General features: G+C 35.5%; 1 protein-coding gene across 2 annotated transcripts in view; it reads left to right on the top strand.

Moving 5' to 3' along the window:
• LOC145255713 (pecanex-like protein 4) overlaps window positions 1-13185 on the top strand; it is a 120809-nt gene that overhangs the window by 55201 nt on the left and 52423 nt on the right. Inside the window, exon 1 of one of the 2 annotated variants that reach the window (XM_080114306.1) lies at window positions 10488-10622. The exons of the other annotated variant lie outside the window; for it this stretch is intronic. The gene's annotated coding sequence lies outside the window, so the exon portion shown is untranslated. Of the gene's footprint in view, window positions 1-10487; window positions 10623-13185 lie in introns of those variants that run through there. 2 annotated transcript variants of the gene reach the window in all.

Genomic DNA, 13185 nt, shown 5'->3' with positions numbered 1-13185 from the left:
GAAAGTACTGGCAATGATTCTGTGATCATAATTTGGATCAGTAAAGAGCATAAGTTGTACAGCAGTGCATCTTCAATCTCATTGAAAATTGTGTCACATTCAGACATAATGCAACTGACCAACTAGTAGATTGGTCTGCAACAAAAAAAAAAAGAAAAGAAAATCGGTTTTCATCAAATGGAAATGGAATCATGTCTTCTTCTCTAGGGCGACGATTTTATTGTTCCACCACCATTATATTGTTTGAAAATAAGTCTGAATACTTTTGAATAGAGTAGTTATGATGATAATGATCTAGGTGCACCTCGACCTTCCAAACCGTTTTATATATTATTACATTGCTTTATGTGAAAAAAGCCCTAAATTTAAACTGAGCTAGAACATTTATGAAATTTCTAGTTAGCAGTGATACCATGAAATACGGTTATAGCTAATCATATAGCAAACATATCCCAACTTTATTTACACTAACAAATGTCCTTAGAGGCAATGCAGTGTTGTCGTTTGAAATTTAGAATATCAGTGGTGTTCGTTTTTAGACGCAGCCATACGTATCTATAAATCAATTTTGTTATTCTCATCCCTCCTCCATTATGTTTAAAATCAATTTTGTCAGCTTTATGCAGTCAGATCTGTTTTAGACTTGCTCATCTGGGAATTCTAATGCAGCTTTTACTTGTATGCCTCTGCATCTCTGCTCCTCCGTCCATATCTCATGCATATAACATTGCAAACAAAACGTTAATCCATTTCAAAAAGACTTTTTCAGGTCCAAAGGTATGCAAAAATTACGCACAATTTTTATTATTGTTTTTGAGCTTTCAACATGCATGTAATTTTCTAGAATTACAGCCCAACATCAGTAGACATTTAAAAATGTAAAACTTAACATTATCAAAGAAACCTGGTTTAATGAACAGATTAGATACAGTAAAAAAGGGACCTGATCCTAATTCATATCTCTGTATAAAATTAGGTATATTTGTATGTACAGGATTCATTCCTAAACTATTTAACCAATCATTATGAATTTTGGAACTCGGCTGCTTGACGTATGGCATCCAAATATGAGCTATATTTAGTTCAATTTAATTTTATGCAAAGGAGGTAAAAAGGAGGGAAGCTCTTCCTGAATAGTTGGTTACCACTGATTTTTGATGAATTCTAATAATAGGTATAAAACATAATTTAAAAATTCAGTTTCTTTGGAATATTTTTAATGAATTTTTAGGGAGCATTATTAGGCACGATCTTCCATTTTAAAAATTAAAATATTTCAGATTAGCATTGGAATTTATCAATAATTGATTAAACACTAAGCAAGATTCACTAATTTTTTACGTTTTTTAGACAACTAACATTTATTCAATATAGCCGTTTTCAGCCTCAATCACCACCTCGATCCGGAACTGGGAGTAAGTTTTTAATTTTATATATTTTTAAGAATCAAAATCATGTTTAGGAATTTTTATGAGATTATTATTATTATTATTATTATTATTATGGGTGTTAATCTTATGTTTCAGCCGATGTAACCATAGACTTTAAGTGCATCTTTTTTTTTTTTTCTTTTTTTTTTTTACATAGGCATCACCACTTATCAAGGCCAAGAGGTCACTCGAGGATAAGGGTTAAAGAGTGTACAGTAGAAATTGGACAATATAGTAATCATTAGTAATGGAGATTCGGTAAGTTTGTTAACTTATATGGAACGGCTCATCAAAAACTTGTTTGCGTTAGACTTGAACACAACCATATTGTAGTCAGCTGGAAAGCAGAAAAACGGAAGACAATTCCATAGGTGTGCAGTTCTAAGAAAGAAGCTTTGTTCATGGAATCTACATTTAGGTTAAGGCACAGATAAAGAGTGGGGGGAATTATTGATAGTGTTTTCTGCTAGACGGGTGTTTCTTGTGAAAGTTTGGCGAGGGGGGGGGGACCATAGATTGGAGCACAGCCAAGCACTTGCCATGAAAATAACGATACATCAGAGACAAACTCGCAACATCTCTTCTGTGAGAAAGAGGTTGCAGGGTAGAGAAAAGGACACCCACACAAAGCTACAAAGTCTATTTTGAACTCTATCAAGGCAGGATGTCCTTCCTAGCAGCTCCTGCCCAGATGTGGCAAAAGTATTCCATCCTTGGACGTACCTGGCTCTTATATAGATAGAGAATTGCATCAACAGTGAGATATCTACTGCATCGATAGAAAGATTCCACCATTTTTCCAGCGGCTTTGGCAATGGATTTAATGTATGTGTTCCATTTAAGATCATGAGTAATGGTCAAGCCCAGAAGCTTGTCAAAACATGAGGCCTCCCCAAGACGAGAGCCATTCATTTCAATTGATGCCAGATGGGGATCAGAACGTTGATGATGTAAAGATAAAAGCTTGGTTTTAGATGCATTAAAAGTAATAAGCAACCTCTTTCCCCATTGTATCACTTGCTCAAGTTCAGAGGAGAGAGAATCAGAGAACTTGGTTGTTTACGGTCTTAGATGTGCTACCATAGATAGTAGTGTCATCAGCATAGATGTGTATGAATGATGTAAGGATGTGATTTGGAAAATCATTAATATAGATCAGGAAGAGAGTTGGGTCCAGGATGGACCCCTGAGGGACTCCAGCATTAATACTAAGAGCTTCTGATTTCTGCCCATCAACCACTACTCTTATGAACCTATCAAAGAGAAATGATTTAATAATTGAGAAAACATTTCAAGCTATACCGTAGCTGGAGATGTTGTGAAGTAAACCTTTATGCCATACCTTATCGAAGGCCTTTGATATGTCAACAGCAATTGCCCTAGAAAGGTAGCCTCCGTTGAGAGATTTGCTAATCGTATGAGATATAACTGTAAGCACATCTGCTGTAGATCTAGCAGAATGGAAACCATATTGCGTGTCACTAAAAAGGTTATTTTTGCTGAGATGGTTGATTATTTCTCTATTCAACACAGATTCCAGCAACTTACTCATGACATATAGGAGACTTATTGGCCTGTACTGTGAGGGAGATGAGCGATCACCTGAATTCTTAAATACAGGACATACTGATGAGATTTTCCAGGGTGATGGGAAGCAATTCTCCTTAAGACACCATTTAAACAGTTTTGTAAGGATGGGCACAAGATTCTGGTTGAAGTCTTTTGAATATTATAATTGGAATATGGTCAGGGCTGGTTGCTTTACTGGAATCAAGGCTTTTGATTAGCTTGGCAACATCACGTACAGATATTTGTATATCACATAGCATGTTTTCTGATACAGGAGGAAATATTGGAGGTTGGCAGCCTTGGTCGCAAAGGTTAGAATTAGCTGCAAAGTTCTTGACAAAGAGTTTGGCTTTGTCTGATGCTGACGAGATTACCTCGGGTCTATTTATGAGAGTTGGGATAGAGCACATGCTTGTTCAACTTTGGCAATACTAAAAATACAGTTACAAATTACTTAGGACCTCTACCCGTGGCTGATAAAACAAGAGCAATCTACCTCAGTGGATTAAATAAAGGGTTCCATTCAAAATTCTTTACAGATTTCCGTGTTTGGACCCCACAATTCTAATCGGGCAAACAGATTTGGCTCATCATCATCATCATATTCAGTTTAACACTTGCTGATTGGACAGGTTTTAAAAATTGACTTCGAAACTAACTTATCTCTGGCCAGGTTGTTACTTATCTCTCATTCTCTTGAGTCCATCCTCATCATTTCCTATGTTTACCTTGGCCTTTCCCTGCCAACTGACTCTGCTATCTAAATTCTTCTAGACCTATTAATCCAAGCTCTCTCCATTTTTTTATGTGGTCAAAAAAGTCTCCTAATCTGCACACCTCACCCTATACTGTCCAAATTTAATCTTCCAAGGTCATCAGATCTAAGCTTGTCTTTAAAATTAACATTACACATCAATACCAACCATCATCAATGGACCTGTGGTCATCTCGTCAGCATCAGACAAGGCCAAACTATTTGCCAAGAAGTTTGCAGCTAATTCTACCCTATGCGACGAAGGCCATCAACTCCCCGTATTTCCTCCTATAACAGACAACACGCTATGCAACATACAAATATCTGTGCATGAGGTTGTCAAGCTAATCAAGAACCTTGATTCCAGTAAAGCAACTGGCCCTGACAGCATTCCAGTTATAGTGCTGAAAAAGCTCCAACCAGAACTTGCGCCCATACTTACAAAACTGTTTAAGCGTTGCCTTAAAGAGAAGTGCTTCCCAACACCCTGGAAAATCTCATCAGTATGCCCTGTATTTAAGTATTCAGGCGAAAAGTCATTTCCCTCTCAGTACACACCAATAAGTCTCCTGTGCGTCATGAGTAAGTTGCTGGAATCAATATTAAATAAAGTAGTCAATCACCTCGGCAGAAATAACCTTCTTAGTGATATGCAATATGGTTTCCGTTCTGCCAGATCTACAGCAGATGTGCTAACGGTTATCTCATAGGATCAGTGAGTCTATCGACAAAGGCTTCCTTTCTAGGGCAATTGCTCTTGACATATCAAAGGCTTTCGATAAGGTATGGCATAAAGGCCTACTTCACAAGATTTCCAGCTATGGTATAACTGGAAATGTTTTCTCAATCATTAAATCATTTCTCTCTGATAGGCTCATAAGAGTAGTGGTTGATGGGCAGAAATTAGAGGCCCACAGTATTAATGCTGGAATCCCTCAGGGGTCCATCCTTGGCCCAACTCTCTTCCTGATCTACATCAATGATCTCCCAAAACACATACTTAAATCATTCGTTGACATCTATGCTGATGACACGACCATCTATGAACACATCAAAGACCGTAAATGACAAAGTTCTCTCTGATTCGCTCTCCTCTGATTTTGAGTGCATGGTACAGTGGGGGAAGAGGTGGCTGGTTACTTTTAATGCATCCAAAACCAAGCTTCTATCTTTACATCATCAACGCTCTGATCCCCATCTGGCATCAATTGAAATGGATGGCTCTCGTCTAGGGGAGGCTCTATGTTTTGATAAGCTTCTGAGTTTGACCTTTACTCCTGACCTGAAATGAAACCCATACATAAAGGCTGTTGCCAAGGCCACTGGAAAAATGGTAGGATCCTTCTACCGCTCCAGATGATATCTCACTGCTGATGCAATTCTCTATCTATATAAAAGCTAAGTACGTCCAAGGATGGAGTACTGCTGCCACATCTGGGCAGGAGTTGCTAAAAACAGCCTATCTTGCCTTGACAGGATACAAAATAGACTTTGTGGCCTAGTGGGGGATGCCTTTTTCTCTTCCCTGCAACCTTTCTCTCACAGAAGAGACATTGCCAACCTGTCTTTGTTTTATCGTTATTTCCATGGCAAGTGCTCATCTGAGCTCCAATCTCTGGTCCCCGCCCCTCGCCAATCTTTCACGAAAAACACCCGTCTAGCTGAAACCACTGTCATTAATTTTCCCCACTCTTTATCTGTGCCTAAATCCAAACATAGATTCCATGAGCAGAGCTTCTTTCTTAGAAGTGCATGACTGTGGAAGTCTCTTCAGTTTGCCTGTTTCCATTACTAACGATTACTACGATATTATCCCATTGATTATTGTACATGCAATAATCCTTATCCCTGAGTGGCTTTCGGGCCTTGATAAGTAGTGAGTACCATGTAAAAAAAAGAAAAAAGCTATCCAATCTAATTCTAGTATTTCTGACTTTAGTGGAATCCTTTGTACCATTGTTGAACAATTCAGGTTATCAATCGAAACGAGTTTCATCCATCTGAATGATAAAAACTTTCTTAGACCCATCATTCAAATATTAATTTTAAAAGATTAGCATAGAAAACATATTTAGAATTGGATTCTACATCTACTTTTCACTGATGATCAGCAGGATACACTAAACTGCTGAGGGTGGAGAAGCACAAACAAATGGAGAAGCACAAACATGTGTAAATTACAGCATAACAATTTGAAACCAACTGACAAAAAAGTAATGAGTAAAAATGTCACACAATATGCTTTCATCACTCTTAATTTCAGCCTTCATTTTTGAGGTGTGAAAAGTGAACATTGCATCATTTATAATAGCATAATTGCACTGATGAACAATTTTTTAAAGTATCATCAAATAAAACTGAATTAAATGACAGTAAATATGAACATTCAATATAATTCTATACATAATGATTATTTTGGCTATTTTTTAAAATAATTCCAGCTGCAACTTCATTATAAGTCGATAAAAATGTTGATATGTTCAATTTTGGTGGCAGAAATAAAGTACGTAATGCCATGAACATGTATTACCTTCCAAATCATGTATCACAAAAACTATTAAAAGACCTGGTATTTTGCATGCCTAATCCAATGCATATTGTAGAATGCCAAATCCAAATGTCAGCTCTTTCTACTATGTACTTAAATAGTATCCTCAAGAAAATGCAATAATTTTATGTAGTATTTTTCACTTTGTCATGGCAATGTCATTAAGTAAACGTACATGTTAAACATCAATTTAATTTTAATAAAAGTAAGAACTGCATGTTATCAACAATAGAGTTCTTTATACAATTGATATTTTTTTGCGATTCTGTTGAATTCTTTGCTTGGCACGGATCACATTCGTCCATTTGAGGTGGCTCCCTCAGCCCTTTCCCCAGTCAAACACATATAGAAAAGTTGTCCTTCTTCAATGCTTGTGGTACTTATTTTGTATTGTTTATTAATTTGTTAGATGAAAGTGCAGACTGGTTATAAAAACACCCTCTCCTGCACACGTTAAAAAATGGGGTCTCAAAAAGTTCTCTGCATAAGTACTATTGTTTCAACCTTTTCATTTTTATATTGCCTTTGTTCAAGTTAACGCTATGATGGTTTACAAATGATTTATTTACGATCGTTCTGTTTTACGTTGAATTCCCAGAAAAAGTCCCTTCTGATTTTTATTTGGTAAGAATTAATCAGAAAGGACTTTTTCTTAGCATATATGTGAAGCAGAAATGATTCGCACAAACCAGAATTTTTTAACAAGAGATTCATTCATTTATTTTCATACAAGAATTTATGATGCTATAAAATTCCTACCTTAACAACTTTCTATTAGGGACTTGTTCAAAAAATTGTCCAGTTACTGAATCCATTTGAAAAAAATTACCAAAAAAGCAAGTCACAGAACTTCAACTATATCGATGATAATACGTACAATTTTAGCTTTGAGGTTATTTCTTTCAAAAGCTGTCCAATCTAATTCTGATATTTTTGATTTTAGTGGAATCCTTACCACTGTTGAACAATTCAATGAATCAATGGAAACAAGATTTTCATCTATCTATCTATCTATCTATATATATATATATATAAAAGCGAAAATGTGTGTGTGTTTGAGTGTGTGTGTATGTATGTTCGCTTTTTGTGTATGTCCACAAGAGGCTTTTTTCTGGCAGGTTCTCGAGGCCGTCGCTCATTCTTAAAACTTTTTATATCACGTCGAAATCATAATATCTACGAGTTAACAACGGGAGTCGCCTGTCTATTTAATTTGCCCGACTTTGAAAAGCTAAATATTCCACATTTTTGGAACGCTGCGTATGGATTCGGCCTTTTCGTATAATAAAAGCGAAACTAATTCGAAGCTAGGCATCGTTCATGGTGCGATCACCAGAACGTCCAAAAGCAATCAGCTTTGATCAATGCAGAGGTTCTCCTTATATCAGACAATTGCTATTCAATTTGGAAAATCCCCTTTAAATGGGGAGCTGCCCCCCCCATCATCTTGGGGAAGCGAAAACTGCCCCGCATTGAACAAAGTAAACAAACTCCAAAAGACTGCCCCGCAGTAAATAAAAAAAACTGCCACGTCATCGTAACGCTCCCGCGATGACCTCATTAAGCAGCGCCCTGTCAATCAAACCTCTTTGACTTGACACCCCTCATGGGCAAGATGGTTACGTGGCTGGCTTTTTTTCCCTTTCGTTTCCACCTTCACATCAAGGCTTTGGAGTTCAATCCTACCTTCCTACTAAAACTTTTTTTTTTCTTTTACACCTCCAAACACTCAGCCAAGGTTTTTTTTTTTTTTTTAACACACACACCTTCAAACACCCAGGCAACGCCGGGTACCCCCCCCCCCCGCTAGTATATATATAAAAGGCAAAATGTGTGTTTGTGTGTGTGTGCATTTTTTGTGTATGTCTGGCAAAGGCTTGAGGAGGTCAATGTTTCTTAGAACTTTTTATATGCTACCTAGATTATAATATCTACGATTCACGAAACGAGGTCATATGTATCGTTAATTTGAGTGACTTTTACACCCTATTTTTCCAATTTCTTTAAATCTCCGCATGTTTGTTTGGCTTTTTTGTATATAAGCAAAACTGAATACGTAGCAAACAGTTCTCTCTGGCACTTGTGGTAAGGACATCCAGAAAAGCAATCAGCTTTGATCGATGCAGGGGAAACCCCTTTTATCAAACAATTGCTATTCATTTGGATACTCCCTTTTTAAGGAGAGCTGGTTTTCCCAAACATCTTGGGAAAACTGGCTTGCAGCCAAAGTTAAGTTGCATAATGTTTGATCTCATTAAATTCACACACGTCACTTAACTTTTTAATCGTTAAATTACAACACTTTTCAGTTCCTTTCCTGTCATGGCCAACGGTAAAGTGTCAGGGTTTTTTCCCCTTTCTTTTCCACCTTCGTGTCAAGGCTTCGGGTTCAGGCCTACCTACCAAATCTTTTTTTTTCTTTTACACCGACAAATACCTGGGCAACGCCAGGCACCCACGCTAGTATATATATATATATATATATTAAAGGCAAAAGTGGCATGCACGTTTTTGTATGTTTAAGAAAGGCTTTTTTCAGGGGTTTCTCCGGGGGTTACTATTTTTTAGAACTTTTATATACTCCCTAGATCATAATATCTACGATTTGCGACATGACGTCATCTCTAGATTTATTTTGATTGACTTTTATAAAATTCACACTATTCTATCCTCTTGCGTGTTTGTTCGTGTTTTTCGTATAAAAACGAAACTAATCGAAAGCGAAGGCAGCTTCCCGGCCTTTCAAGCCGGGACGTCCAGAAAGCAATTAGCTTTGATCAATGTGGGAGAAACCCCCTCATATCGGCCAATTGCTATTCATTTGGATACTCCCTTTTTGTGGGGAGCTGGTTTTCTCCAATATCATAGGGAAACAAATAAATGAAACGGCAGAAAGTTGAACAGGCCTTCAGCCAACGTTCATTTCTGCACCTGCGTACTCACTTAACAAGTCAACTTTTTGATTGACATCACTAAATTTGAATGCTTTTCACTTCCTATGACTTTGTAGCATAATGGTAAGATGTCACCTTTTCTTTCACTTTCTTTACCGCCTTTGGGTTCGTCACGGCCAGACACTTAATAAAATGTTAAGTTAAATTAGCAGTTACTATGCTAATGTGTCAAAGATATCTGATGAGTCACTTGGCAGTGATGAAATGATTTAAATTTAATAGGAAGGAGAAAAGTAATTAATCGGCCGATTAATCAGCAATTTGGCTGTTTACCGATTAATCTGCAGTGGCCGATTAGGCCGATTACCTGCTGATTAATCGGTACACCCTTACTTTTAACTACTATCACCTCATCCACAATGACCCAAACTTATTGGTAGAGGGGTGGCAGGAAAGGTTGGTTTTTGCAGTTGGTATTTTTTTTTTCCTTGTCTCCCACATAACCAGTTTGTTAGTTTCTACCTCCTAGCAACGAGGTGTTTTTCATTTTATTTACCATGGACTTTCTAAGTGCTGTTATGCTTGTGTTGCACTGTTTTATGTTATATCATAGAAACACTTTTTAAGTAAATTTCTTTATTTAAATTTGATCAATAAGAAATAATGGACGAAGAGGATTGCTGTACAAACCAATATACGATCATGACGTGCCGAAGGGACCAACTTGTTGAAATATTGTTTCATGAAACATTATATTAGGTCACTTTTAACAGTAACCAAATTTTCTTAAAAATCAAAAAGAAATATTAGCATTTTCTTTGCTAAATGTGCAAATTAAATGGTAGCATTTGTCACTTTAGTTTGATATAGTATGACAAATTATATTTCAAAATTAAGCATGGGGAAAAACAAAAATGCTAGAACGTATTATTTGCTTTGGTCTGTGGCACCAAAGCGACAGAGTTCTCTCTGGTCACAGATTGAATGGACACATTTTGAGAATGGATCCGTTTTTATTTACTTTTATTATTTGTTAAAAAACTGATGGTGTGCTTTATATCCTTGTTCATTTCAAGTGACGCCTTCATTTTGGACAAGATTCACCCCCTCTCTCCTCTTCCTCTCTCTCCTCTTCCTTTCTCTCTCCTCATCCTCTCTCTCTCCCCTTCTTTTTTCTCTCCCCTTCTTCTCTCTCTCTCCCCTTCCTCCCTCTATCTTTTTATTTCATGTATTAAAGAAAACATTGGCATCAAATTGATAATGTTTCCTTTTCTTCTCCCCCACACTTTCCACTGCAACCAGTTCAGTTAGGATAGGTCAGCTGTCCTGGCAACAACTCTCATGCACCGTCGGGTTATGGATTATATGCTTAACTGTTTTCTTTTTTGTTTTGTTTTTTTTTTCTTCTTACATGAATTATTTTAGAGGTAAGAATTTTTGGATATACTTTATGACTAGTGAGACCTGTGTCTCAGCATTGCTGGGAAAATTAAGAAAACCAAGAATTACAACTCAGAAATAATTGACAAGAAAAGATTGAAAAGACTATTTTCACCTCAAATTCTAAGCATTTCTGCTCAACATAGAAAATATTGATAAATATAACTGGATGATAGTAAAATCAAAACGATCATCAAATAATAAAATAAAACAAATAGTTAATTAATAAGTTCGTTTTACAAAACAATATGCAAATTAACTTTCAGACGTTATTTGCAAAGAGATTACTGAGTATATTAGAAAGTTGTTTATATTCTTCCATAAATAGTAAGTTAGATTTTTAATGTTACTGGAAGTTCAACAACTGGTCCAACACTATAATTGTACAGAATAGCAAACATTTTCTCATGGGATATCATAATGATTTAGTTTCGACTTAGTTTGTTCATTTTACAGAATATTGTTTTTAAACAATGCAACAACAGGATTCACTATAAACAATTAATTGTATATGATTAATTAAACACAAGTTGTTATAATTTATGATTGATAATTTTATTAATGGTATCTCTGCATAATTGAATGTAAAGAATATGATACGATTTGAACTCGACATGGCTGAGTCCATAGTCACCCATTGCACCAATCATGTGCATTCTGTTTAATTAATTGTTTATAATGAATCGTTTGTATTAGGTCCTGTGTTTTGCCAATAAATAACCGAAAAAAGGTTTGATAGTATTTTTAAACCTCCAGAGCTTTTTGGCTTGATAATATTCTTTAATATACCTCCAGAACTTTCTGATATGATAGCATTTATTAATCTACTCCAAGGTCGTTTAACAGTATCTAAAAATGAAATTTTTTTCTTTTGTTTTTGCTACCAAAAATATGAATCATTACAGAATTTAAAAATTGATTCATTTTCTTGAGCATGAAAAATAAAATTAGTATTTTTTTGTTTGTTTTAATCATAATTTTTTAGTAAAAAAAAAAAATCATTAATGATAATAGTTAATATTTATTCATGGAAAAAGATTATTAATAGTTAAGCTATACTTAACTAAGATAATTTTTACTATTATCCTCAAAATATGTGCACACATACAGACTGGACCATTTTTGTTTATTTATAAACATACAATGGTAAATAGCAGTTCTTTGCTGTATTAGGAACATATACTGATGCCATTTTTGTTGTTCCCTTGTGTCTATCTTCGTTAGTTTCTGCCAAAGCAAGGAAAAGAATATGATGGTTTGACCCTTCAAAAAATTTTTGGCTGCTCCATTCATGTACTCTATATGTCCATATGTTTTCATATTGATCTTTTTCTTTCTTTTTCTTTTTTCACTAGTCTCTCACAAGGTAGTTAACTCAGTACATACAATACATAACAATAGAAAACAAAATTATGATACACTCATTAAGTTTTTTTATTTTTTATTTTATACATTTTCACCACCTTATTTAAAAAAGGCTAATTTCCATCACCATCGGTTTTAACATTTGCTTTACATACTGGCATGTGTTAGATGGCTTTTTAAAAATTCTAAACTAATCTGTCTCTGGTCAGGTCTTTATTTATTCGTCTTTCTCTCAAGTCCATTTGTATCACTACCTCCCATGTTTACTTTGGTCTTGCCAACTGACCCTCCTATTGAAATTGTTCTATCTTAACCCAAGCACTCGCATTCCATTCTTTTCATGTAACCAAACCAAAGTTTTCTATTTTGAACATATCTCTTTCTGCTGTTCAGATTTAATCTATGTTCATTTAAAAACTAATCTGAAACTTTTTCATGGGGAAGTGATGTCAAGAAGCATCAAGGTTTGTACGTGGGATGTTAAGGTGGATCGTATGTTTGTATCTTGCTAACCCTATTTACACAGAATCTGTAAATATAGCAGTCTTGCCTCTAAAAGTTTACCTGTTTGCTCATAGCCTTACATGCATGATTGTTTCTGGTTTAATTGAACAATTGGAAAGTAGAAGTCCGATTGGTGGTTGAAAAAAAAAATGTTTGTTAAGAAATCAATCCCTGTTGACACAAGCAAAAAAAAAAAGATGTTGTTTAACAGGTTTCTATATGACATGAAAACACTTGATGACTTCCTTTTGCTGAGTATGTAATAAGGACAGCAGGAGTTTTCCTCTGCCAATATAGACACTCATCTGATCAGGCAGATTGTTCTCAATAAATATATTGACCTTACAAAAATATCAAAGCAATTGGTTAAAAATAACGTCTGTTTGTTTCATTTGTAATGTTCCAGATGAAAACGTTATTTTTCACGAGTTGCAGAATATGCACAAACATAACTGAGTAGCATCGAAACGTTACAATCGTGCATCAAGTTGTTTACTTTGTGTTCATGTTTTTCCCTTCACAAACATTCTCTATCCATCTTTTCTTTCTTTCAATCGGCTTCTTTGTATTTTGCCTTCAAAGCATATTTTGCATAGCGCCATGTTCTAGATACATATTATTTTAAATAGAGAAATGTTGTTTATATGTTAAGACGTATATAAATTCATAAAGTATGGAAGC

Source organism: Euprymna scolopes, chromosome 31 (genome assembly GCF_053919585.1).
Source record: "Euprymna scolopes isolate OS-2025 chromosome 31, ASM5391958v1, whole genome shotgun sequence".
Taxonomy (NCBI): Eukaryota; Metazoa; Mollusca; class Cephalopoda; order Sepiida; family Sepiolidae; genus Euprymna; species Euprymna scolopes.
Note: the sequence above shows the minus strand (reverse complement) of the source record. Positions and strands in the feature narration are given on the sequence as shown.